General features: G+C 42.3%; 1 protein-coding gene across 10 annotated transcripts in view; it reads right to left on the bottom strand.

Moving 5' to 3' along the window:
• Positions 1 to 27,910, bottom strand: part of FHOD3 (formin homology 2 domain containing 3) — a 454,740-nt gene that overhangs the window by 195,338 nt on the left and 231,492 nt on the right. The gene's annotated exons all lie outside the window — the stretch shown is intronic.

Here is a 27,910-nt window from a genome sequence, read left to right as displayed (position 1 = left end):
TAGGTTACAAAGCGTGAACTTCAGATATTTGAACCAACCTTGCATTCCCGCTTGGACCTCGTGCATTATTCTGATTACATGCTGCTGCATTTACTAATATTTGCTGAGGATTTTTGCTTTTATTTTTGCGTTTTGATTCATGAGATATATTGGCCCGTAGTGCCCTCTCTTTGTCTCATCTCCTATCATGGTAATTCTGGCCTCATAAAATGAAGCATTTGGGGAAGCATTCCCTCTGCTTCTGTTTGCTGGGAGAGATCATATAAAATGGGTTTTATTTTGTCTTTAAATATTTAGATTCACCGGGAAACTACTTGGGTCTGTAGATTCCTTTTTAAGAACACTGGTAACTGCAAATTCAATTTCTTTAGTAGACACTGTTAATAATAGTTAAAATAGAGCTAATCAGGTTATCCATTTCATGCTGTGGGAGCACTGGCAGTGTGTGGTTTTCAAGGAGTCGGTCCATTTCATCTAAGGTATCAATTTTATGTGCTTAGAATAGTTTATAGTATTCTATTACTCAGTTAATGTCTGTGAGGTCTGTCATGATATCCTCTCTTCATTCCAGATGTTGGCAAATAATGACTTTTTTTTCCCATCATCATCATTCCTGGTCATTTTTCATTTTAAAAAGTTTATCTTTCTGTTTCACTGATTTCTTATTGTTTTTCTGTTTTCAATTTCACTAATTTCTACTCTATTATTTCTTTCCTTCTACTTGCTCTGGTTTTGCTCTTTTTTTTAATCCTGGTTTTTTAAGGTGAATGTTAGTATTATTTTTTTCTAGAATAAGCACATAATGCTAAAAATTTCCCTGAATGCATTAGTTCAACTGCATCTCATGGTTTCTGATCTTTTTATTTCTAATTTGTTCAAAATACTTTTTGATTTCCATTGGGAAGCTCTCTTCGACACAGGGGTGATTTAGAAGTATGCTGCTCAATTACTAAGCAGAATGAAATATTCCTATTTTCTTTGTTTTTTGTAGTTTAATTCCATTATGGTCAGAAAACCTATCATATAGTTTTCTTTAAGTTTGCCATAGTCTGTCTTACAGCCCAGGAGGCAGTCCATCTTGGTAAATGTCTTATGTGTACTGGAAGAGCATGTGTACCCTACCATAGCTGGGCGGAGTCGCTAAGACACTCAGAGCTGGTTGGCTAGGGTGAGGGGGTGGGGTTGGTGGGCGCTGTTTAGTTCCTCTATCATAGCTTTGCTGATTTTCAGGCTACCAGTTCTGTGGATTACCAAAGAGAGGAATGTTCAAGTCTCCAGCTATAACTGACCATTTTTTACTTCTTATTTCAGTTAAGTTTTTGCTTTATGTATTTTGAAGGTCTACAGGTTTTTCTTTTCTGGGTGAATTGACGCCTTTCATCATTATAATATCCCTTGTTTGTCCTTTCTCTCTCTCTTTTTTTCTTTTTAACTTTATTATTATTATTTTTTAAGATTTTACTTATTTATTTGACAGACAGAGATCACAGGTAGGCAGAGAGGCAGGCAGAGAGAGAGGAGGAAGCAGGCTCCCTGCAGAGCAGAGAGGCTGATGCAGGGCTCCATCCCAGGACCCTGGGATCACGATCTGAGCGAAGGCAGAGGCTTTAACCCACTGAGCCACCCAGGCGCCCCATCTTTTTTACTTTAAAGTCTACTTTATCGGATATTAACATGGCCTTCTTTTAATTAATGTTTGCATGGTATTATTTCTGTATCACATTGCTTTAAAACTACCTATAGTGTTATAATTAAAGTGGCTTTCTTATAGGCATTTAGCATTTAGTTGGGTCCTATGTTTTCATTTTGATTATCTCTGCCTTTTAATTGCCATGATTAAGCCAGTTATGTTTAATTATTGGTGCATCTAAGGTCAGGTTTATCATTTCCAAATCGTTTACTGAGCCCATCTAGTGAGCTTTTTATTTTGGTTATTATAGTTTTCATTCCTATATTTTCGATTTGGTTCTTCTTTAGATCTTCTGTGTCTTCCTTTGCTTAGATGTTCTAAGTGTCACCCTTTCATCCTGACGCATTTTTAGAATGGCTGCTTTAAAGTAGTTGAAAAATCTAATCTCTGTGTTGCCTTGGCACTGGGTTCTGTTGATTTATCTTTTCCCATGCAGGTTGAGATTTTCTAGTTTACTGTATGCCAAGTAATTCTGGACTGTTTCCTGGACACTCTGAAAATTCTAAGGCTCTGGGTTTTGTTTAAATTTTACAGAAAATGTTGACATTTTTGTCTAAGCCGACAATTAGCCTGGTTCAACTCAAGCCACAAGTTTTGACCTGCCTTTCATGGGCTCTGTTTCTAATGCCAGTTCTGTTTTCAAAGTTCTTACTGTGCTTTTTGGATTGATCCTGCATGGGCCCCATCCAGTTTGAAACTTGGACATGACCTACCTTGTTGCTGCATTTTCATGTTCTCCAGTAAACCGTGTAGGGTCAGATTCATGCACGTACAGTTTGTGGGAACCCAGGGCTCCTAAGAAAAAGTCTCCAGGTAACTTTCCTGAGCCTCACCTTCATCATCTCCCCGATACTTCCAGGCTCCCCGGGACTCCTCATCCTAGTCCTTTGGCCAGAACACTGGGCCATCATATACCCTATTCTGCCTCTTAGTTTCTGTGACTATGCCCTCATTTGGAGCCACGCTGTGGGGAGCCAAGGGAAGAAAACAACAGGTGTTCACCTGAACCCTCCCATGACCACAGTTCTCTCGGTGAGAAAGGCTATGCCTCCCTCCAAGCTTTAGGTGCTGCAGAGGCCCCCATGGGTCACACATTGCTCTGGCTGTTCTCAGCCTGCCATTCCCTAGGGGCTGGGGTGCAATGTAACACAGAAAGAAATTAGAAACATGGGCCGCTTTTGTACCCTGAATGTTTGGAGACATTTTTTTCCTCCTACTTAAGCCAAAAGCAGAAGGCTTCCTCTGGAATGCTCTCCATCCACAGAAATGCCCACTTCTGGGTTTCAGGCTGATTGGAGTCCAGACCAGAGAATACAAGAAAAATGTTAAAAGTACCAGAAGTTCAATGCTATTTCAAAATCTAGACTCTTCCCCCGCATCTGCCACTTACTCTTCAGAGTTCTTGACTAGTGTTGACTAGCCCTGCGTGTTTACCCCAGGTTTACAGTCACATTTGATGGGAGAGACAGGGTCACTACTTCTCATTTCATCTAACCCAGAACCACATCTCCCCTCCCTCCTCCGCTTTTAGAGTAAGAACTGCAGCAGTGACACCACACGGAAAGTGGCCTGGAGAGAGGACGTCCTAGGAGGTGGAGGGCCTGGGGGAGTCATGTCCACCAGAACTTGACCTCTGCCCATAGTTAAACCCCATAGTTTTCAATCCTTTCCCTCTCCAACCTTTCTCCTCCTTCCCTCCTCCCTCATTTTTACTTTCTTTCCTTCCTCTTTTATTTTCCATCCTTTTTTTTTTTTTAAAGCTAGAGGTCTTTTATTCCACGAACTCTTAAAAGGAATCCTAACATGATCAACAGATAATTCCCAGATGCTTCGCTAGATTTTGACTGCTTCCCCAACCTTAACACTGGATCCCCTATCCCACTCTGCCTCCTGCACACAGCACCGGGTCACCCAGGCTGGATACTGGAGCTCAGGTGCAAACCTGCATTTTCGAACACCCCTAGGGAGTTGTGAAATCAACCTAGTGATTCCAGACCAGCAAAAAAATATATATCTATATATATATAGATATATATATTTTTTCAGGAAACACAAGAGAAAATAGAGTACATTTCATTTATTCAGATAAGGACTGTTTTCATTCCATTATAAATAAATAGGAATTTGTTTTCCTGTAGGAGTCTAGCCACAAAAGTTTAGAATCTACTCTTCCAGACTCCTTCCCTTATCTTCCACCTCCATCCAATGAGTCACCTAATTACCTCAATTTGTCTTCTGAAACAGGCTGCAAATTCATCTTGTCTTCCATCACTGCCTCAGGTCCAGCTTCCATTGTATTTCTCGAATTACAGCCACTGCGGATCCCAGCTGGTGTCCCTACCTCAACTCCCACTCTTTAGCTTATCCAAGGTAGATGTTGTTACCACCCAATTTCCCAAAACATCAAACACATCAGCTGAAGCTGGAAAACCTTCCAGCTCCCTCCTACCTCAGGATGAGCCTGGGGCCCCTCACCTCCCAGCTCACCTGCTTGCCTTTCGCTTCTGGCCCAGATCCCCTGGGCTCCTGTGCCTCTGAACATTCTGCCACCATCGAAGGACTTCAACACTAAGCCCATCAACTCTGAATTCATTACCCATGCCTTGCATTTAAGAGAATATATAAAATACACATACATTCTACAAACCAGAGCTAGATGTAATTTTTCTTTAAAAAAACAAAACAAAACAACAACAAAAAAAACTTACACCCCAAACACATGCAAGAAAACAGTTCCAAATCAGTTATTTGCCTGCTTGTTCATGTCCTTTCTTTGGCCAAAGATGCCAAAAATGCCATTGAAGAAGCTGGAAGGTAATTCCTTCCTGGCAGAATCACTCCAAATTTTTAAACAAAGAGCGCAAACATTGTTGCCCCATGTAGTCTTTTAATAAACCGTTCACCCATTCTTCCCTCTTATTTGATATTACAGTGACATTATAGGTCACAGGTGTTTAGCAAACACAGGTGTTCACAGAGCTTCAGGAGCTACATGACCTTCTTAGGGGAGTTCATACGATTTAGGCCCATGTATCTTAAATGCAGTGTTGTTGCTTTTGTTTAAAATGCCATTATAAGTAGGGATATAGCATGCGCTTTACTCTAAAACTGCTCTTTTATGTGCTAGAGAAGGCTTGGTTTGTAAACCAAGTATCCAGTTACATGCTGACCCTACAGTTCCATCATGAAACAAAAGACTCTGCCCACTGAAGTCAGAGTATTTCAATTTACTTTTCTACATCCCCTTCCTACTATTTTTTTTGGCATGTTTAGATAACTTTTCATTTTGATATAATCTCAAAATTACAAAAAAAAAGTTATAGAAATAGCATAAGGAACCTTTCTTTAGTTGTATACATTTTACCCAAATTAAACATTTACATTGTATACTGTGTACTTTATCATTCTCTTTTCCTGAGACTTAAAATTTTTAAATAAAGAAATGGGTATATTTAAGTGTACATGATGATGGGATAGACATACGGTGAAATGATTACTACAGTCAAGCTAATTAACCTGTCTCCTCACATGGTTAATATATGTGTGTGGGGAGAGCACTTGAAACCTGCTCTCTTAGTCGATTTCAGGAAATTAACACAGGACTAACTGGAGTCAGGCTTGTCCCTTACACCTCCAGACTTATTTACTGCACTTAACCATTCCAGGTTTTCTCTTCACAAGAGCAGGAGGAAGGTAAGCCTGGTCTACAACCATTTCCTTAGGTATTTCACTGTTTGAAAATGTGACCACAAATCACTGTTTATTTAACCCAAAGTGGAGAAAAATAAGCTGTAAAAAATTTAAAAACTGCCCACCACAAGGGCAGTTGTCTGCTACTACTGGTCATGACGGTATTTCCTGGAGGTAGGGGAGGGTGACATGTAACTTGCCCATCAAGTTGGGCCCATCAGGATGGGTGTTGTCAAGGCATCAGGTAAAATCAGATGGAAGCACTAGACTGACACGGCTTTCTTCAACCAGAACCCAGCAGGGGCTCTGACAATCTGCAGTGAGACTGCTCAAGTCAAAGTTACCTCCTGAGAGGGGAAAACCATGACTACCGTTAAAACCTTATCTTCTGAGAAGGGCTAATTCATCTCCAACACCAGATTTCAAGTTCTCTGAATCAGACCATGAAAACAAACTCTTCCTTAATTCTGGAATGGATCTGCCAATCCCTAATTTCCATTATTCCCCCCCACAGGAAATAGTGAAAAGAGGTTGATAATGTTGACATTGTTGGAACTAAGTGGAGACCTTGGAGTCTGAGTTATTATTATGCTCTTGCACTTAACTGTCAGCCCTAAATAACAAGCCTGGGCCCAGTTATCCCCAGGGGCAATTGTCAAAGAAATACTCTTTCAACACTGATTACTGTATGAAAATTAAGAAGAAGCTGCCAATTCTAGACTAGAGACAAGAATGTAATCAGCACAAAGAGCTCCAATAAGGTGTCAAAGTTTTGAGTCCCCAGCTGACATTCAGCAGAATTCGCAATGCAAATTTTCCAAAGCACTCTTAGAGAAATGACGAACCTCCCCTCATCCCTGAATGCCCAAAAGGTCCCCAAGATAAGTTTCAAAATAAATGAGGCCCAAGAGCCTCATTTGTCACTTGCAAGCTTCACCAGTAAGATCCAGAGAAGGGAGGAGGGTCCTCCCACCCAGACTCCCTAGAACAGGATCATTGGCATTGTTCGTCCTGGTGGACCTTCCCACCAGGTCATTATGGAGCTAAGCCCCATCTGCACCCAATACCACTCACACACGCCCATCTCTTGCTGGCCTATTCCTTCACCTTCCAACCAGCAGCAAAGTTCAAACCCCAGTGTGTCAGGCTCAGTTTCAACAGGCTTCACCAGCCATCCAACAGCCTCGTCACTGCCACAGCTGCTCTGGCCTCAGTCACACCTAGGCTCCCCAGCCTCTCTCAGGCCCTGCCTTTCCACATTCCTCCACTTTTTAGATAAGGAGAAACCAAAGGAATAAAGATAGGCTTCACACTTTAGCAGCTTTTGAGCTTCTAAAAAGTTTTGGCAGACCCCTAATTTCTCTACGAAATGAACAGTCGCTCTAATGACGGGCTCTATGATGACCTTCCAGAACTTCCAGCCAGTGACTTCACAGCAGATGTACACCCTGTTCCCAAGGCATCTCAGAGTCAGAGAAGCACTAAATCAGAGACTCCACAGGCCCAGCAGTGACCTGCCCACCCTGCTCCTCTCCTGGGCTCCATCCAAACCCTGCTCCTCTGTGCAGGGACCCAGGGTGGCACCATGAGACCATGAAAAGGGCTTGCTGGAGAGTGCCTCTGGAGAAGCATCTCCTTCCCTGACCTACAGAGGCAACACACAGGAGGCAGAACTCAAGGGGTACCACCCTCTGGGTGGCCTACTTCTACCCTGGGATGACAGAGGCCATTGGCACGGGGCTTGGAGAGAGCACTCAGACCCAAGCGAGGTAGGATGAAGTAGGATGGGGTTATAAACACCCCAATTTAGAAAAGGGTGGGGCCGTAGGAGCTTAATTAGAGAAGGCTTCATGGAAGAGGGCAACAGAGACATACCTTAAAGGCTGGGGAACACTTCCCTGCAAGAAAACAGAGACTGCAGGGCAGGAGAAGAGAAAAAGTACATCGATGCTCCCCCCGATTTCTGCTTTAAGGACAGTGTAGCATCAATGAAAATTCATAGAACTGGGACCCAGGGAGAAGCTGTTTTTCCATGTTGCCTCCACCAATTCCTAGTTCTAAACAAGCGCAAGGTACCCAGCTCACACATTTGCACAAGTCCCACCTTGATCCCCAGTTGTAAGGATGAGACAAGGTTCTGTATTAGCCCAGCACAAGGCTCATGGTCCAGCAGTCCTTGCCAATGTGTTGCTGAACTACATCTCTGGACTTCAGCTTTGTCATCTGGGCGATATAAGGGTTTAACCGAAGACCTCCTAGGCTCTCCAGCTCCCAATTTCTCCTTTTTCCTAACATTACTCCGAAGTCCATTGCGGGGATGTAATACGAAGTGTCTGGCACCAGGGGGAGCACTTCTAATGGTCTGCAGACCCAGGCCTCCCAGATGGGACTCCAGTAAACTGAGAAATAGATTTCTGAGCATTAAAGCAATCAGAGTATATTCCAGTATACTAATTCTGTACTCCTATTTAGGATTTCAACCTCTTTAGAATTTCCTTCCCAATTTCTTAGAACTTGGAATTTATTAGAACTCCCTAAAAAATTCCTGACTTACTAAACTTTCAAACTTACTAAGATTCTACCAACTACTAGCGAATCTGCGTTGAGAGGGGACTTGCCAAGGGCTCCCTGCATGGTGCTGGCCCTCTTCAGGGTGTTGCCTCTGCAGCATCTATAAAGAACCTGTGCCCTGTAATTACCTTGGCTGCCAGTATCCCAGGCACTGACCCTCCTTGGGCTGCAGGGAAAACTCCTTGCCTGGGAAGCCTTAACCACAGCTCCCCTCCCAACACCCCACCTCCAGCCCCTAATTGGTCCTGGGTGTGGATCTGGCATCCAAGTTGTCAAAGTCCCACAGGTGTTTCTCCTGAGCAGCCAGGGGTGTGAACCACTGGTGGATATGAAACTGACCATTATCGAAGAAGACGTGCTTGGGTTAGGCTCTGTCCGAGCTCACAAACTTGTCTTTAACCAAAACCAAACTCAAAGGCAAACACAGGAAAACCCAAATTCCCGTGTCCAACAATCATTTTCCATGCTTCCCAATGGGGCAGAGCACTGTAGGTAGGGACAAGTGGGTGACATTGGTTTCTACCAGCCCAGCCTCCTCCTCTCCCAAAACTCTAAATTGCTGGAAATGGTTTCTGGGCCTCATCTTGTTGGGAGGATAGTTTCAAAATTTCAGTTTTTAAACATTATTTGAAACGTCATAACATCATGTAATGCAGTCAATAATGTTTGTAAATAAGACAATCCCTTAGTTTCTTCTCAGAGGACTTTATGACAGACCTCCACAATGGGATTTTCAAGGATTTTTTCAAAATGTGGGTCCACTGTAGGAGTTATTGCCTAGGACTTAAGTTTAAGCTCTTTATTAGATTACAAGTTTGCCAAATGTATTTTTCATGATATTTTATACTTATTTTAGGACCTAGAACAAAACTAAAATAGGCAAAATAGTCAAAGAACTGAAAGCGTTCTTCATGAGACTCATTCATACTTCTACCTGTTGCCCCTAAATTGGTGTTCAACAAAGGAAGAGAAATAATGAACCTCCTCTAAAGAGAAAAATAATCAGATCCCTCTTTTGAGTGTACATGTCCACTCCATTATCTATATCTACTGTCATAAAGCGGAAATAGGTAAGGATATAGTCCAAAAATCCTATCAGATGCATGCTACATACAACATGGATGAACCCTGAAAAAAATACCCCACTAAGCACAACTAAGCCAGGGGCAAAAAGGCAAATATTCTGTGATTTCACTTACATGAAATACCTAGAAAAGGCAAATTCAGAGACAAAAAAAAAGGGGTTGAGAAAGGGGAAAATGGGAAGGTATGGCTTGGTGGATACAGTGTCTGTTGAGGTGATGAAAAAGTTGTGGAAATAGGGGTGATGGTGGTCTAATGTTGTAAAGAGAATTAATGCCACTGAATTGTACAACTGAACTTGGTTAAAATGGCAAACTTTGTTATATGTACATGTTATGTTATTTACATATATGTTCTATGAGATATATCTTAAAAAAAATAAACAAACAATGGCCTCACACCCATAGCAGAAAATCCTAAAAGCAATTTAAATGTCTTAGGAATCAGGTGGCCTGGGCATGTGCTCTACCAGTTCCAGAAGTCCTTCCCTGGGCACAACTATGCCCTTGCAGAGCTGCTGGATCGCTCCACAGCTGGGCACCTGTGGACGCCACTGTCACCCATCCTGTCTCCTTAGCCACTGCATTAGACTCCCATTTAATTAATAGCTCTTCCTTGGCAGCTGTGATCACATGTTCATTACAATTGGATTGTTTTGCCATGCTAATAGTCATTATGGGCTGTCAACAATGAGTACTTTATTTTCATTCCTATAAATCTATGAGCATTTCACATGTCATCAACTAGTGAAGCTAAACAAAGACTTTAGGCCATGCATTCTCAAACAAGGGCAAGAACAACAACAGGTTCTTGGTTGCAAAAATACTGTAAATATTAGGATGGTTTATGGTCTTCTGCAGGGACACAGTGTGTAAGAGATACACAGTATGTCTGCAGCATTAACATTTCATGGTGGGGGGGGTAGGGGACGGGGCGGGGGAAGAAACAGGGTTGATTAAGAAAAAAATGTCTCTAGGGGGTTTAAAAATGAAGCAAGGGTTGATAAACACTGCTTTGTATCCTATAATTAAAGATTTTTCCTTAAACCAAAAATAAACAAAAACCAGCTGCTCTTCACAACAAAAGAAAAGAAAGAAAGGGAAGGGGAAGAAAAGGAAAGCTACGAGAAGTCTGCAGCGAAGACCAGGGGACAGCTTTGCTGCAAATCTCCCTCTGGTCTTTTCCACTCGTGGCGAGAGGCCTTCCTCACCATGCGGCTCAACCTCCCTCAGCTTTCCCTAAGGACTGACACACGTACCATTCACCAAGCAGAGGTGCGCAAGTATTAAGTGCCAGGCACTCTGCTGGGCCCATGTGGGCAGGACCTTCCACACTGGAATGGACAGAGCTCCGCGGCCATGAGCACTGGAGGTGACCGGACCTCTGGCCCAACAGCAGTCTGGAAGAAAAGCAGCAGGGGGGCAGACCAGGGAAGGGGTTGCCAGCACAGGCTCGGAAGCCAAGAAACCCAGACTTCAGGCCATGTGACCTGGCCTCATACCAAACTAGCAGCTTTGGGCCAATGATCTGACCTGTGATGCTTCCAATCCCTCCTCTAAACACAAGAGATGACGATGTGTCATAGGGCGCTGCCTTGGGAATTCAGTGAGAGAGGACAAAACACACTGGTCTCTTGCCAGCTTAAGTAACGACTGGTCATGCTACACCAGGTGAAACAGGGTAACTCGAAAGGACACAGCCTGCTGTCACAATCTCCACCAGTAGATCTGGGGCAGCTACATCATTCTGTACTCCTGCTAGGGCCCTGCCACCATCTGTTGGGACAAGCTCTGGCTTCGAGGTCCACGTATAGGAGAGCGGGCTCCAGCAGCTTATAGGCAAAGCCCAACCTGAAGGACCCAATGGCTAATAGGAATAGCAGCAGGCAGGGTTTCCAGGTCAGTGAAGAGTTTCAGCAACATGTACCCCTCTTTTGAGGCTAATTCTTCTAGTCAAGGTGAAACACACTCTGGTTGCCGAAAGACACATGGAAAGGACACATCAAGTTCACATTCCACAAACTAAACTAATAAGCAGTTTAAAAAAAAAAAAAGTTTTCTGCATGATTTCATGGGCCCTAGAAGGAATAGGCCTTTGAGTAGAATGCCTCTTGCTAAAACTTTATCAGTGGATACACGCTTCCATTCCACAAAGGTGAGGTTAGGTCCGAGCATGCATCCTCTTGTGGGGCTAATAAAATATGCTAGAAAGCTTGTGTTCCAGAGCCCCTCACTCCCGCAGGCCCCTTCCCAGACCTTGAGGGGTCCTAGCAATGCATTCTCAGAGTCCTGCACATAATTTGTAAGAGGACAGTACTTTAACAGCAATCACTCAAGACCATGGTCGCTTCCCACACTGGTTCCCCCCATCATCTTTTCTCAAATGGCAGGTAGAAGGATGATCAGGGGCATTTGGGGAATCAAGGTAAAGGAGGTGAAGTGGGGGTTTGGTGGGATGTATTTACATAGTTTACAATCTCTTTGGCATACAGAGGTTTTTGCTTGTCATTCTGATGAAAGAATGATTCCCCAGAATGTTCCTGCTGCCCAATTGGGTAACTCACCTAACTCTGTGATCTAAGGGCAGACCTAAGGTCCCGCTATAATATGAACATGACCTAAGTGTGAGGCAACACAAGTATGTGAATGGAAGAGCCAGTGTTTCAGATGGAAAGAGCTAGAAGTTTGTGGTATATTCTTCCAATTCTTATAGCTCCCATATGAAACTAATAGAGGTTTATGCACATTTGAAAAAAAAATCCTAGACCTTTCCAAGGAATCACCGAGAATGAGCTATGAAGATACAAAGAACTGTCCAAAACAAGGGTTGGCAAATTATGGTCCCACAAATTACAGCCCACTCACCAAATCTGGTCTTCTGCTTGTTTTTATACATAAAGTTTTATTGGGACACAGCCACACCCAGCTATTTGCATAACGCCTGGGGCACTTTTGTCTATAAAGGCAGACTTGACTAGTTGATACAGAAGCTCCCAAGGCCTAAAATATTTATTATCTGATCTTCTACAGAAAAATTTCTCGTGAGTACTTCTCTTAAATATCAATACAAAACAAATTTCGATCAGTTATACCAGAACAAAGACTGATTACCTTCCACTTTCTCTATAGGAAACACTACAAAGTCATTGTAATAGTAAGAACATAGAAAGCTACAGCCAGAAAAATTCAGGGAAAACTATTACAGATACATGTTAGTATGTCGGCTAATAAAAATATTAAGATTTTTTTCATGTTAAGATTTTTTTTCTGGGTTTTGAAATGTTTATGGTATCTGTTAGCCTCCCATAATCTGTAATTTGTTGTGCTTCATTTTCTCATTTTAAAATATTCTCTTTTGGGGATACCTGGGTGTCTCAGTCAGTTAAGCCGTTGCCTTTGGCTCAGGTCATGATCCCAGAGTTCTGGGATCGAGTCCCACATTGCCTCCTTGCTCAACAGGGAGCCTGCTTCTCTCTTTGCCTCTGCCTGCCACTCTGCCTGCTTGTATGCTTGCTTGCTTTCTCTCTCTCTCTCTGACAAATAAATAAATTAAATAAAGTCTTAAAAAAATATATTCTCTTTTGGACACCCAAGTCATATTAGCTTTAGGCCACACAGATCTGGATATTGTATAACTACTAATGTATGAAGAGGTGATACCCGGCCATTTCTGTGGACCCTAGTCACCCCCAGACAGAACTTTCCTGGATTTTAAGGAGGAAAAATAAACTCTGATTGGACTGAACAAGCAAATAGTTGAAGACAAGAGAGCTCAGAGTAAGACAGTGATTATAGCCAAAATAGACGCGTTCTCCAGGAACACCAGTCTCACACAATGAGGAAATGTGCAGTTCCCTTGAAAATGTGTGTTGTGTCCAAGCAAGGTGCTACAATGAAATGCAGTCAGGTTCAGAGGAGCAGAAGCAAATGGTAGCCCAATGGCTTTCAATCAACACGCAAAAATCACATATAAATTGCCACCTATGAGGAGGAAAAGGTAAACCAGCTGGTCCTATTTTTAAAGCTTCCTTCTGAGCTGAGGAGGGATTTGTGTGGGAGCAGGGGCAGCTGCTCTTCTTTCTCTGCTTTTTCTGCTGAGCCAGAAGCAGCAGCAGCAGAGGGGGGATCCTGGAGGACAGACAGTGCCATTGGGTGGGCAGTGGGTAGGTGGTCTTGCGATTGCAGAGGGAATCAAAGGCAGAGAGTTTTGAAACCTCCTGGCTTTTCTGCATCATCCTGCTCTGAAACACTGAGCATGCTCAGAAAAATCCACCTCCCAGAAACCATCAAGGAACAGTAGGAAGTGATAACTGGGATTTTAGCAGAAGATCTAGAGAGAATACAGTGCTTTATACTAATGAGTCAAGAGGAGCGAGGCTGCTGAGCCCAGGTGATTCTTCCCATTTGGTGAGAACAGTGGTGGCAACAGGATAGGCTACCAGAGGCAGTGGGACGGAAAGCTGAGGAAGTACAGGCAGGCCTGAAAGAGAGCAGAGCCTGGACACACTGCAGCTCAGCAGGGATGCAGCTGCGGTGAATTTAGCCTGGGGTGGGTCCAGAAGGAAAACCCCAGGAATTTCATTATACAGAGGCTCAATGCGGAAGGAATCACACAAGAATGGCACCGAAATCGATACCGAAATTCTAGGAGACTCCCCTAATTCTAGATAACTAAGGCATAGCTCTATGCATTAACCACAAAGGTTCCAGACTCTCCTTTCAATTCTAGTTAATCTGATTAGTAATGTAAATTATGGTGGCTTTGATTAAGAATCACATAAAAGGGACGCCTGGGTGGCTCAGTGGGTTGGGCCTCTGCCTTCGCCTTGGGTGGTGATCTCGGGGTCCTGGGAACGAGCCCCACATCAGGCTCTCTCCTCGGCAGAGAAGAAGCGTGCTTCCCCCTCTCTCTCTGCCTGCCTCTCTGCCTACTTGTGATCTCTCTCTCTCTGTGTCAAATAAATTTTTAAAAAAATCACATAAAAATGTTCTTCATATGCACCTAAAGATACAAGGCACCCCTTCTCCCAGAGAACAGGTAAAACAAGAGACGTTATGAAACTTAGCTCCATAAAACATAATTATTAACCTTAGAAGCCTACAAGTTTTCTCATACCAATATGGTTTTGTCTAGAGAAACTCACACACATGCTTAAGGAGACATACGCAAGACTCTTTGCAGCATCGAGATTTAAAACTGCAAAACTGAGGCAACTTAAATGTCTATCAGCATCAGGAGGTGGCTCATCAAACTATATCCACACACACATACACCACGCTATAATGAAAATAAATACACACACGCACGCATTAATATACACATGCCTAAAATACGCCCATGGGGATTTCTTATTTTTCTATCTCTGTATGTTTTGATATTTTGTAATAAATGAAAAAGACTCATTAAATTAACTGCAAATTGACAGATTCTAACACAATGATGAATACATTCTTAAAGTAGAAGACAATGGTCAATTCCATCTTCTCAAAATGCTGTGTCATTTTGTGTATTCTCTTTGAGTGTTTATACATATGAATGTCTCATGAGGTTGTAATGATGGCATACTATGTAATATTTTTGTACATCATTAGTGAGCTTAACATTAAACATATTTAATGTTGGAAATCTTTGAAATTGTCATTTAAAGTAACCCACCATTTTACTGCATACATATGCCTTAATTTTAACCATTCTCCTTTTCTTACACATAGATTTTCCTAATTTTCCATTATAAATCACACTGTACAGAGTATTCTTGTGTGCACAGCTTTTTCCTTTTTAGAATTATTTAAGATATGTTCCCAGAAGTAGGATTAAGGTCAAAAATTTTGAGTATTTTTTGTGAATCATTATACATTGTCAATACTTTTTAAATATAAATGGTTGCAAGGCTTCTGGTTCTGGCCAAGATTGAGAAAAGGCATCAAATTTCCCCTGCTGCTTAAAACATAAAAAATCCCAGCTTGCTGCCTTGAGAAAATTTCCAGCCATGACACAGGGAAGAGGACCCATAGCAGAAATGGGGAGTCATCAGCCTTCCTGAGTTGGGAGATCTGAGAGAGCAAGACTGAGTTCATAGGACAGAATACAAAAGAGAGTTGTATAAAAAGAACTTGGAAATCTACAAAGGATTCCCTTTGAGTAGTCAGCAGAGTATTAATCAATGCATGTAAGTACATGAGGTCAGGAAAAGAACCACCCAAAAGGATTAGAAAGACAAGTACCCAGTACTCATACAGGGCTATTTCCACCAACCAGACTAAAAAAACCTCATAATTCATGGGACATTGGGTACATATAGTACTCAGAAGTAGCTTGTCTTAGTCACGGATAAAAATTAAGCCCTACACTACATGCTTCTCTGATACCACCTAATTAATCCTAAAAGCAAAATTCAAAGGATCAAACTGCTTCCAAGTAACTGTGTTCCAGAACAAACTTTACAAACATTAAAAAAAAAAAAAAAAAACACAGGGGTGCCTGGGTGGTTCACTCATTAAGTATCTGCCTTCCACTCAGGTCATGATCCCAGGGTCATGGGATCGAGACCCACATCAGGCTTGCTGCTCAGCTTGCTTCTCCCTCTCCTACTCCCCCAGCTTGTGTTTCCTCTCTCACTGTGTCTCTGTCAAATAAATAAAATCTTTTAAAAATAAATTAAGTAAATTTTAAAAATTTAAAAATCAGCATGCCAATAAAGGAAAATTCATTTTAGAATTTAATAAAAAATTCCCAGGCATACAAAGAAGCAAGAAAAAAAATCCCTAGTCTGGATAAAAATTAACCAAAACTGACACAGATATTGGAAATATCAGGAAAGGGCATTAAACAGGTATTAGAAAAGTATTCCTTATATTCAAAAGCTAAAAGTAGATACATGAAAAATATTAAAAAGAGACCCAAGTTAAACCTCTAGGTGAAATCATAAGTAGACTTAAGATGAACATTAGACTTAATGGAATTAATGGCAAATTAAATACAAAAGAAACTGCCCAAAATGAACCACAGAGAAAAAAAGTAATTTAAAAATAAGGAAAACATCAGTGAGCTGTGGGATATCTTCAAGCATTCTAACATGTGTGATTGAAGGTCCTGCGGAGAAAAGATGGAAAAGGTGTCAAAAAATACTTAAGCAAACAATGGTGAAATCTTTTCCACATCTAATGAAAATTGTAAACCTATAGATCTATGAAGTTCAATAAACTACAAGCAGAAGAGACATGAAGAAAACTACACCAATTCACATCATAATCAAATTGATCAAAATCAGTGATAAAAAGAAATACTAAAAGAGGCAGAAAAATGACAAGAGGACCAAGGATAAGAATGACAGCAGATTTCTTGCTGGAGACAATGCAAGTGAGAAGACAGTGGAATAACATATTTAAAACATTGAAAGAAAAAAACAAAAAACTGTCAGCCTAATATTTACACCCAGTGAAAACATCTTTTAAACACAAAAGTGAAATAAAGAGTTGTCTGGACATGTGAAGGCAAAATAATTCATCGATAGCAGACTGCACTATAAGGAAGAAGGAAGGAAGGCAGAAGGAAGATGATGCCAGATGGGAATATGACTCTACAAAAAGGAATAAGGGGCCCTGGAAAATGTAACAATGTGGGTGAATATGTAATTAAAAAATATATTTAAATCTCTTTAAAAGATAACTGGCTGCATAAACAGAAAAATAACAATGTAGTATGAGGTTTATAATATATGTAAAAGTAAAAGATATGACAATAGGCACAAAGACTAATAGGTGAGAAATGACACTACATTGTGAGTTTCTTATACGGTACATGAAGTGGTGTAATAGCCCTTGAAAAATGTCATAATGGACTAAAGATGTATGCTATAAATCTAAAGCACCCACAAATCCTACCAAAGAATTATAGTAACAAAAAGAAATTCTAAAAAAAATAATATAAAACAAGCAAAAAAAAAAAAAAGAAAAACGTAACAAAGTACAGATAGAAAACAAACAAAATGATAGGCTTAAAGCAAAATAACATTAATCACATCAAATATAAAGGTGATAAACATTTAATAATTTCTTATCAGATTATATTTTTTTTAAAAAAGACCCAAGTGTTTCCTACAGAAAATATTTTTTTCCTATAAAGACAAAAATTAGCTAAAAGTAAAAGGATGAAAGAAAAACCATGATAATCCTAATCCAAAGAACACTGGAATGACTGTACCAACAACAGATGAGATAAATTTAAGATAAAAGAGTATTGCCAGGGATGAGAGATGTCATTTCAGAACAATAAAGAGGTCAATTTATCTGGTGGAAATAACAATCCTAAATATATATGCATATAATAACAGAGCTTCAAAATACCTGCTGTAAAAACTGACAGAGCCAAAAAGAGAAGCAGAAACAACACAATTATAGTGGAAAACTTCAACCTACTCTCACAGTCATCTCCAGAACAGTAGACAGAAAATCAGTAAGAATGTAAAAGGAAAAAAACTCACAAATCAGATGTCTTCAAAATTAAAAATACCATCTTTGAAAAATATTTCTAGTAAGAAAATGAAAAGATGGGCCACAGACTGGGGAAAATATCTGCAAGTAACATACTGGATAAAAGACTTGTATCTGCAACACATGAAGAACTCTCAAAACTCAAAAGAAAAAACAGAAATAGGAAATAATTATAACTAACAAAATATAAAGTAATAGAAAACAGGCAATCCCATTTAAAATTGGCAAAAGATGTTAACAGCCATGTCACCCAAAGGAGAGAGGCAGATAGAAAATAAGCACATAAAAAGATATTCAACATCATTAGTCATTCAGTAAATGCAAATTAAACCCCAAAGGAATAGCACTACCCACCTTTCAGGATAGCAAGAACTGAACAGACTAACCGTATCGAGAATTACAAAGGATGTGGATGAACTAGACTCATATTCATACAATAGTGGTGGGGATGGAAAATTGTAAACCCCTTTAGAAGACTTAGTAGTGTCAAATATACACCTATTTTATGATTCAGTACTTCCCTCTTAAGGATTTACCATTCAGAAATGAAAGTACTTGGACACAAAGTTCACAACGAAAACACTTGGACACAAATGTTCACAACAGCTTTACTTTGGAAAGTCTAGAACTGGAACCATCCAAATTGTGGTATATCCATACATCAGCGTGCTCCTCAGCACAAGGGGAACTGAACTATTAATAACACGTAACCTGCATGAATTTCAAAACAATTACGCTGAGTGAAAGACAGGTAATAAAAGAAGACGTACTACATGATCCGATTGATATACACCTAGAATACAAACTAATCTACAGTGGCAGAAAAAGCTCAATGGTTGCCTAGGGAAGGGATGGGGAGTTGGGGATAAAAGGAATTAACACAAGGAAAGTTTCTGGGGGTGCAGGACATAGCTCACTATTTTGACTGTGGTGGTGGTTTCACGAGTGTACACATATGTCAAAATGTTTTAAATTGCACGTTTTAAATGTGCACAGTTTATCGTAGGTCAACTCACTCTCAAGTGGTTTTGAAATATCTATGGTTGCACCTAACAAAAGAGAAAATGAAGTATTCTACAAAACGAAAAGGAAACAATGGCATAACAAGTGCAGTCTCCTCCGGGAGTCAGCGAGAAGCTTCTTGCAGTCTCAGAAATCTTGTCCCTCACAGAGCTAAACAAGGTGCCTGGCGAATTGTCAATTTTCTATGGATGGTTGGCTCAGTAAATGAACAAACCTTAAACACTCATCAAACTCAAATATCACTCCTCCACATTCTTTTTTTTACTCCAAGCCGAGCTCAGGAACACCCACTTGGTGAATGGAACGGTCTCCCTGGGTACCCCCCCACACTGGGCTTGTGCGGGGGCTGCCAAGTCCCCACAGGGAGGAAAGAACACACGCTGTGTAAACCCACCAGCAGAGGGCCAGCTCCCACAAGTGTTACTTCCCTTGCTGAACCTTTTTCTCACTCTCTCCTTTTCTGTCCTGTATGTTTATGTGGGATAAATGTCCAACGTCTTCACCCCTGGTTTTAAAATTAAACCATTTAAACTGTTAGGAATCTACCTCACAGAGAGAAAAACAAAACACAGTGATATTCTCTTCGACCTTTGATTGTTCTCCTCTAAGCCTTTGGCTGTTGTGTTTTGAAACAATAATCCTAACGAGAGTGAAGGGAAGGGAGAGGCTCTCTCCCACCACAGTCAGTGCGTCAGACCTTGGACTTCACCTGTGCAATGGGCCAGCTCCTGGACAGCCAGGGGCTTGCCCTTTCCTTGTCCATATTCTCCTGTGCCCTCTGTCCCCACGAGGATACCACTCCCCTCCAGTGTCACTCTGTGTCTATAGGCAGGGGGGGGGCAAGGAGGCCAGGGTGAAGGCTGTCCCCAGGAGACAGTCTGGGGCAGGCAGGGGTCAGCTCTGTGAGGTGGTACTTGCTTTGAGTTTCTACACCCATTTCCCCATAAACAACAACAACAGAAAGAACAGAAGCCCTAAGTGAGTCAGCATTTGAGACCCAGAAAGAAGCATGAAGCAGGTATGCAGTGGCGTGGCTTACTTCTTCGTGCCCTTTATTGGATGTCTCCTGCAACACCCAATAAATATGACACCAAACGCACTGGGCATAGTGGAGACATCAGTGTGTAAGCAAATACATCCATGTTCCACGGTTAGGAATCGACCCCACGGTTAGCAAAGCAAAACAAAACCATATTCTCATCTTCCTTGGGTTGTTCTGCTGTAAACCTTGCCTATCGTGTTGTGAAACAACCATCTTGCAGAGAGAGCCTCAAGTCCAAGTTAAAAACAGCCCACTTCATCCTGAAAGAGAAAAACCTGAACTCTCCTTAATGAACATTCCAGCCCACCTGCTCCTCTCCCTTCCCGCTGCCGGATTGGGAACACGGGGGACGTCCTTGAGTTGCTCATGAATCTGACTCTAAAGCAAACAACAGACAGACATCTGAAAAAACGCTTTGCTCCTCAGACAGTCATTCTCTGTGAAGGGCACCAATGCTGAAACTCACACCCACCAGCACACACGTGGTGAAAGTTGCTTTGGGGGCTGCCCGGGGTCAGGTTTTGTTTTTTGGTTTTTTTTTTTTTTTTAATAAAATATCACACCTCTGCAGTGCAAATGACAGGAGCTGGTGCAAAGAAACAGAAAACTGTAATAAATACACAGATGTGAAATAAAAACACCCCCGAAGCCACCAGGAGCCTGCACCACTAAGTAGAGCCTAGGTTAGTAAGTAAGCAATGCTCATTTGTAGTAACACCGAATGCAGAGGATTAGCAGAAACGTTTGAAGGTGAAATGGGGTGGAATGACAGCCTAGGGAAATGCACCCTGAAAGGGATTTCTTCTGCCCGCACACCTACAAAATTTAGCGCCAGCCCTGATTTCTCCGGGAGGAACAGCCTGCCATGACACTCGGATTCCAGACAGATTTCACGCTGGTTGCGCTCCGGAGAGCAAGCCTGTATTGCACGTGGAGGGCCTCTCCCAGGAGCTGGCTCTCAGCAGTTCCTTCCAAGCAAGCAGCTCAGTGCTCTGATAGTTGCACGGGTGTGAAATTCCTTTAAAACAGCTTTTTTTTTTTTTTTTAAGTCAAAGTAGCAGGTTTTTTTTTTTTTTTAAAGAGAGCTGCATCAAGTTTTTACCCATTTCTGCATGTCAAAGAAGCAACAGTTCATTTCAACCTTGACTTGAGAGAGAACCAAACACTAACATCTCCCAAATCCTCTGCTTACTATGTCAGCTTGGCCCTCTCGCACCGCTGAGAAGCTCTTCCTACAATGGTGTCTTCCTAATATAAAGCATAAGCCATGCCGAGGGAAAGGCATTTCCCCCCACTCATCAAAAACACAGATAACATACATACACACAGAGAAACACAGAAATTGTTTCCAGGACCTAAAAACATTTCATGATAAACATCCCTGAGCTAATATGTTATTGGTAGCATCACTGGTTGCAAAGGATTCAGGAATTTATTTCAAATGCCTTAAGCCACCTTTTTTTTTTTTTTTTTTTTTAAATATTGGGTGCCAATGAACCTCCAGCTTGCTCCATTCTTCTGGTGACATGCCACCTCTACAGAGAGGCTTTGCTTGTCCACAATATGTAATATAAAGCCTGCCCACCTCACCTCTCTGCTACCTTCCATCCCAGAGCCCCACTTTATCTTTCTTCACAACGATTGTAACCACCTGTCATCATGACATTCATATGTTCTTGTCCATCTCCTTGGCCAGAGTGGGAAGTCCCATGAGGCAGGGCCACATACAGCTCACCATTGTGTACCCTGGTCCTGGCTCCATGGGGACAAAACGAACGTTTGTTGACCCAAGTGAGAAGAGAAGGGTGGGAAAACAGGCTGGGCAGGGGAAAATTCTAAGTTCTCAAGTGTCAAGTAAATGTCTGCCTTAGTAACTCTAATGTCGTTCTAAGATAGACAACACTGAGGTAATCTGCAACCATGCTTCATTGCATCCTCATGGGGACCCTTGGTTGACAGGATTATTAGCCTGGTTTTAGAGAGGAGAAAACTAGAAAGTTTATTTTGCCCAAGACTTAAATCGAAGAAATGCCAACTTCATTTAGAGACTTTTGTCTAATTTTTAAGTTGAAATTATCTGTAAAATTTCCTTTCAGAGGCTTATACAGAGCTGGAAAAGTGCCCACCACTCTGTTCAAAGAACCGCCTGGGGACGATGCTAAGGTAGGAGGAGACACGTCTGAGAGGTTCAGCAGGAAAGGGGCAAGCTCGCTTGGCTCCCAAGCCCCAACTTGTCTACCCACACTCACCTGGTTTTTAGGTTTCCTCCAAAACACATTTACTGCTCCACAGCCCTGGTTGGTTCTCCTTGGTTTTTTCGGTCTGGGGCCAACTTTTCAGCTTGCCAAAACTTTTTCACGTCCAGAGGCAGTAGGGTAGCCAGTAACTGTGACTGGTCACTGGGGCGTCTGCAGCCACCCCAACGTCCGAGTGACTCAGTTGCCCAGGCACCTCACGGCAAGAGCTGACTTGAGACGTGACCTGATTCATGGGGCCGGGAGATGCCTGGGCTTTGGCCCCAACTAATAAAGCACTTACCCATGGACCAGATGCAATTAGATGAGAAGCAAACAAGGAAAAGTAAAAAGGAAAGTCAACCTGTGATAAGCAAGCAAGGGAGGCTCCTCACCAATCACATCCCACGAGCGAGCTGGAGGTAGCATTGCAATGAGGAACGTGTGTGGGGACACAGGGCAGGGAGTCTGTGCTAGCATCTGGTAGTGATTCTACAAACCTACATCTCTCCTTAGAGAAGAATATGGTCAGGAGGAGCCTTTCTTCCAGGGTGACACCCCACCTGCTCTAATATTCAATACAATACTCAATACAATGCTCTAATATTCAATACAATTCAATATAATAATACTGCATAAATAAATACATGGATCTATCTCTCCAGAGAATAGCCAGAGAATTTCTCATTTACACGGTGTATTTAATGAACACCTATTATGTGCCTGAAACCCATGAAAAAAGACTTTAAAATAATTTTATGTTTAGCATGAAGATTTAATTCACTACAGCTATACTGGAACCCCTCCTCTTGCCCTGGAGAGTGAAACTTGGGTTTAAGCCATGAAGTGCCCAGTTTTCATCACGGAGATAACTGGAAGAGATCAGAAGCACAATCTTTTTCCATAAACATTCTCGTTTTAAGACGTAGAACTGGTTTTGAAACACCAGCACTGGCAATATCACAAAATATTATTTAAAGGGTAGAGAGAGCAAGCTTGGAGAACAAGCACATTGTTCTGTTCAATGCCTTCCTCCATGGCACTCAGCAGGACCTCACCTTAGTGCTGACACACCATTCCCGTTTCTTAACCTCCACTCAAGTCCCTAATGAGTGGCTGGACTCCAATGTCTTCTGAAAGTTAGCCCAGCGTGGCTCAAAAAAATCTTTTGAGCATTTAGAAACTTCAAGAATATTTTCTTTTGCTCACCCTGGGTAGAGATTCTTCTTGGCTCCACAGGCTGTTACCCTGAGTGCTCTGAACTTTCCTCCCTGGACATAAGCAGGAAACGTACACATGTGATGGCATATGGCCCAACCAGGGTGTGAAGGAAAACATCATGCAATTAATTACTTGATCACAGATTTCTCTGCTGGTGGATTTCTCTAAAGGGAAATGTACTAGTCACGGTTCTCCTGAGAAACAGAACCAAAAGGATGGATGGATACATGGATACACACACACACACACACACACACACACACAGTTATTTTAAGGAATTGGCTCATGCAACTGTAGAAGCCAGCAAATTCAAAATCTGCAGGGTGACCTGGCAGTCTGAAGACCTAAGAAGAATCAATGCTACAGTTCAAATCTGAAGGCCACCTGCTGCAAAATTTCCTCTTGCTTAAAGGAGATCTAGTCTTTTGTTCTTTCCAGGCCTTCAGCTAATAGGATGAGGCCCACCCATATTAAGAAGGGCAACCTGCTTTCTTAAAGTCCACTGACTTAAATATTAATCTCATTCACAAACACCCTCACAGAAACATCCAGAGTGATGTCTGACCACTTATCTGTGGCTTGTCAAGTTGACATATAAAATTAACCAGCCCAGGGGGCTAATGTACTCCCCTCTCCCTCCTCCTCACTTTGTTTGTTCTTCCAGTTACACAGTGTTTTTTGTTTTGTTTTGTTTTCTAAATACAGGACTATGTCTCCTGTAATACAGATGCCCCTAGTAACTGTGAGGCTTTATACACTATCTTTGACAACTTCGACATTTCTCCCTTTACAAAGGAACTCACGCAAATCTCAAGGTCAAGAATTTTCTCTTCTAAACATACCATTTTTTTTATTTGAGAAAAAAAAAATCAAACTTTTGAAAACAAAAAAAAAAGTGCTTTAAGGCAGAATGTATATTTTCCCGGCATAATTCTTTTTCAGCCAATTTATTCTGGGACAAAGATGGCCATTCAGGAAGCACCACATGTATTTATAGCAGATAAAAGGGTAAATGTCAAAGCCAAGAAACCTGATACAGAATACTCAATGAAACTGTGTGGCCTTTCCTTTAACTTCTTGTTATTTTCAGGAACTATTAGTGTGAAACAGCTGTCTATGATTTTTCTTAGAATTTACCAAAAAACTAAGGCTAATTTTTTAAATGCTTAAAAATGAAAAAAACTGAAGAGATGGGAGTCTAGAAAAGAGATCAAGGCACCTCCACCCCTACCTGCCTACCCACCCTGGCATCTGTGGGTTGAAAGCACCTTAACCATGGAAGTCATGACAGGTTGTACTTCCTGTTTGGGCTCGAGCTCTGATCCTTCTAATTTTCACAGGACATCTGTCTTCATAAAAAGGCAAGGATGGTACTAACTTTACAAAGACTGTGGGGTAAATCAGCCTCATTATAAATAGCTCTTCTATCCATGGTACATCAGCCTTTTAACTCCAGCATTATAAACTGGAATCCAAGTTCCCATTTGTGAAACCTCTTTGATGTGGGGCTGAGGAAAACTGGACCAGCCAGCGTGGATATTTCCTGGGAGCCTTCAGATGCTAGCACAGATCTCGTACCTCTCCCTCCGGCTAGTGCACCAGTAAAAGATCCTTTATAAGCATAGACTTTGGTTATCTGAAGATCTCTAAGTACTTAAAAGAAAGGGCATTAATTTCTCAGGATTCTCAAGGGGGATAACCTGAAGACTTAGCTCAGTTCAGTTCGGAGGTCCAGTTTCAACTGTGCTCTGAAAAGAGGCACAGGAGAGCAAATGCCAGCTTTAAAAAGGTTAAACTTTAAAAAGGTTTTAGGAAACTTTGGACCCAGAACCTCAACCATGTAACAAGTTTCCTACTATCCTAATGTCCTGGGGCTAGTTCCATATTTTACTGACTATCCGATTAACTTCCCTGTTACTTGGAATGAATAAACACACATACATCTCTATCTTGTTTCAGATTTCTGACTGCTAAAATGGAAAGCAAAACAATCAACTCACAGCAACATTTCCTACAATAATCTCCTTCGGAAGAGCAGCAGTAAGAGGAAAAGAAACCAAACAGAACTAAACACACTTCCTTTTGGTAAGGACAAGCCAGCCTTGAAGAGGGTGGGGGAACGGAGAGGCCAAGGGAAGGGGCACAGAATTAAGTGTGCTGTGCACTGATGTGAGGCCTGGTGACAGAAATGCCAGATGGAGTGACCAGGGGGCAGGATTTGGGATGAGGACACTTTCCCTGAAAGGCGCTCTCCAGCCAGCCAGCCCTTCCTGTCTTTCCTTCGTACAATTCTCCTTCCTCCTGCATTCCCTGCAGCTCCCCTCCCTTATGCCTGCTTAAATCCTTGCGTACAACTCAGTAAAGAGAACTCAGGGGAGAGCAGGCCTGGACAGAGCAACGTCAAATATATTACCTCAGACACATTAACTTGATTTAATCAGCAAGACCCACCAAGTCTCCAGGTCAAACTGGCACCATGAACATCCTTCTGCCCAAGCGCACCAGTCTATGAAAGCCCTACCTCCAGTAACCCCAAATTCTGCTATGAGGGTGCCTGCTCGAACCACAGATGATCTTTGTTCTAGCAACTACCTACACTTGGGGGCTTTGCAGTTCTGGGAGTTATTCTGAAAAGAAGAAATGTTGATGGAGATTATACTTGGCTGCTCTGTGCACTGACAACTGCAAATAGCATTGGATATGGTTGCCTCAGACTCACATCTTTACTACTATCCCTGGAACCTGGCCAGATTGGACGTATTGGAGATACAGAATATTCTTCCTTTCTCAGGGGCCCTACAAACCTGCCTAACATTTCGGGGCCAACTCCACCCCATGCCTGAAGTCCTGTGTGTGTCATCGAGGAATCTGCTTTGATCTGTGGAAAGCGTGCTTGTTGGAGCAACATAATGAAAGGGCTTATTATTTAAATGTAGGCTACATGAAGCCAGAGGCAGCAGAGAACATTCTGCGGGGCTTCTCTTTGTTGAGGTCCAAACTTCACAGGGATGTATACAGCTGCACCTCCATCACTACCCATCAGAACTAGGCCTCTGCCCAAGATCGGCCTATTTTGATTCGCTATTGCTCTCTGTTCTTGGGGTCCATTAACAAGCACGTCACCCTCAGTGAATCCAGACGTTCCTACTCTGGAGCCAGTATCTCAACGGGACCAAAAATAATCCCAGAAAATTATGTTTTGATTTTCTCAGCCTAGTGGAGATAGATCCGTGACCCCTTTGAACATTTGGTCACCCCTGATTCCGCCCACCAGTGATGGATTTCATTATTCACAATTTGGCCTACAGCCTTGGTGTGCCATGGAAAGACGCCATGGAGTCCTCACTTTTGCCACCACCGTCACCACCTGGACAGCATTGCCGGCGGATGTTCCCTGAGCCTCTGCTCACCAGCATTGGTGTTTGAGTAGTGGGAAGGCTTGAGCCTGTCTACCTCTCTGGCCGGTGACCAGGTTTCCTTACACGGAGCCCCAATCCCACTCCAGATACACACCACCCAGACCCTGGCAAGGGATCTGGCCTCAGGGCCTACCCACAGCACAACTCTGTCTTTTATATCTGTGACCCATTCAAATCAAGTCCCAGCAGGCTCTCCCCTGGCAAGCCTTGTCTGGGTTCCCTCAACTGCTCCTCAGGTCCTGGATTCCAGCCAGCCTCAAGATAGGCCTCATCAGTATGACAGCCTGAAGACGGTGGTATCTCTTTATCGGACACGACAAATTCATTGACACAGCAGCCCACGCTGCTTGTGGGTGATCTCGGCACCGGGTGGGGGGCAAGGAGGGGCCTATTAGAACAGCTAAGTCACAGATCATGCCCACTGCTCTTTCTTGTTCTTAACTTTTTATTCTGAAATAGAAATACCCAGAAAATTACAAAGGTAGTACAGATACTCTTCACCAGCTTCCCCCAATGGTTATGTTCTCTGTAACTACAGCGCAACATCAAAGCCAGGGGTGTCCCATGAGTATGACGTGTGTGGAGTCCCGTATCATTTTATCACATGTGCAGGTGTGTGTACTGCCACCAGGGTCGGGATAAAGAACTACTCCATTGCTGCAAAGATCCCTGTGGGCAACCCCCCTACATGGACGCTTTCACACCCTTACCCCAATACCAGCATCTCCAACCCCATCTTTCATCTTGGTAATAGTATTGTTTTAAGAATATTACATACAGTGTGTTAACTTTTAGGATTGACTTTTTTTTTTTTTTAAGATTTTATTTATTTATTTGACAGAGAGAAAGCACAAATAGGGGAAGCAGCAGGCTCCCTGCTAAGCAGGGATCCAGATGTGGGGCTCGATCCCAGGACCTTGGGATCATGACCTGAGCCGAAGGTAGACACTTAACAGACTGAGCCCCCCAGGTGTCCCAAGAATTGGCTTCCTATAATCAGCATAATGCCCTTGAGATCCATCCCAATGGTATATGCCCATGGTTCATTCTTTTTTTTTTTTTTTAAGTGCTGAGCTGTATGCCATGGTAGGGACACACCACAGACGGTGTAACTACTCACCTACTGAAGGACAACTGGTCTACTCACTCTTATTAATTTCTTCCTTCTGCTTGTTTTATGTTCATTTTGCTCAAGTTTCTGGAGGTAGGAACATGGGATATTCATCTGAGACTCTTCTTCCTTTCTAACACCAACATGTAGTTCTACAACTTTCCCTTTCACCCTGTGTTTCTTACATCCCACAAGTTTTGAGAGCTGCATTTTAACTCAATTCCGTACGTATTTTTTTATTCCCCTCGAGACTTGCCTGTGATCCGAGGCCCTCGTAGAAGGGTGTTGTTCAGTTTTCAAGGCTTTGGAGATTCTCCTGCTATCCCTTGGTCAC

The sequence above is a fragment of the Mustela putorius genome, unplaced genomic scaffold (assembly GCF_011764305.1).
Source record: "Mustela putorius furo isolate JIRA1106 unplaced genomic scaffold, ASM1176430v1.1 tig00003858_pilon_pilon_pilon, whole genome shotgun sequence".
Lineage (NCBI taxonomy): Eukaryota > Metazoa > Chordata > Mammalia > Carnivora > Mustelidae > Mustela > Mustela putorius.
This window is presented reverse-complemented; position numbering and strand designations above follow the sequence as displayed.